At 47.1% G+C, this 1,131-nt stretch overlaps 1 pseudogene; it reads left to right on the top strand.

Annotated features, from left to right (window-relative positions):
• The first annotated feature begins 161 nt into the window (after nt 1–161).
• On the top strand, nt 162–1,088 carry LOC117798219 (annotated as a pseudogene).
• Nucleotides 1,089–1,131: the final 43 nt, after the last annotated feature.

Genomic DNA, 1,131 nt, shown 5'->3' with positions numbered 1-1,131 from the left:
TCTTCTCATTCTTCTTTGCAGTCTATGTCCTGACACTAACTGGAAACCTGTGCATTATCTGTGCAGTGTGGCGGGACAACCATCTCCATGCTCCCATGTACATCCTGCTGGCCAATTTTGCCTTCCTGGAGATGTGGTATGTCACTTCTACTGTCCCCAAGATGCTCGCCAACTTGTNGAATTCATTCTTCTTGGATTCCCTTGTTCCTGGAAGATTCAGATCCTCCTCTTCTCATTCTTCTTTGCAGTCTATGTCCTGACACTAACTGGAAACCTGTGCATTATCTGTGCAGTGTGGTGGGACAACCATCTCCATGCTCCCATGTACATCCTGCTGGCCAATTTTGCCTTCCTGGAGATGTGGTATGTCACTTCTACTGTCCCCAAGATGCTCGCCAACTTGTTCTCTGAAACCAGCACCATCTCCTTCTATGGCTGCTTCCTCCAGTTCTACTTCTTCTTCTCCATGGGCACCACTGAGACCTTCTTCTTGTCTGCCATGGCCTTTGACAGGTACCTTGCTATTTGCAGGCCCCTGCACTACCCCACTGTCATGAATGTTCAGCGCTGCATCAGAATAGGAGCTGATGCTGGGTGTGTGGCTTCTCTTGTTTTCTCCTCCCAGTTTACCTGATCTCCCAACCTCCTTTTTATGGTCCCAATACAATTGATCATTTTTTATGTGACCCAGGGCCCCTTATGAATCTGTCCTGTGTGCCAGCTCCTGCTACTGAGATCATCTGTGCCGTCTTTAACTCAGTCCTCATTTTCTCCACCTTCCTCTTCATTACCAGCTCCTATACTCTAGTCATCAGAGCTGTGCTGAAGGTCCCCTCAGCAGAAGGCCGGCAGAAGGCCTTCTCCACGTGTGGCTCCCATCTTGCTGTAGTGTCCCTGTTCTATGGTTCTATCATGGTGATGTACGTGAGCCCAATGGCAGGCAATCCAGCAGGGATCCAAAAAATTGTGACTTTATTTTATTCTGTGATGACTCCATCTTTCAATCCCTTGATCTATAGCCTCCAGAATAAAGAGATAAGAAAGCCCTGAGAAAACTGTTTAGGATTATGAGATTTGGTCAAAGATAACCTCTCAAGAGCTAGAATCCATATATGTGTAGGACACATAGTG

Source organism: Ailuropoda melanoleuca, unplaced genomic scaffold (assembly GCF_002007445.2).
Source record: "Ailuropoda melanoleuca isolate Jingjing unplaced genomic scaffold, ASM200744v2 unplaced-scaffold28932, whole genome shotgun sequence".
Classification (NCBI taxonomy): Eukaryota; Metazoa; Chordata; class Mammalia; order Carnivora; family Ursidae; genus Ailuropoda; species Ailuropoda melanoleuca.
Note: the sequence above shows the minus strand (reverse complement) of the source record. Positions and strands in the feature narration are given on the sequence as shown.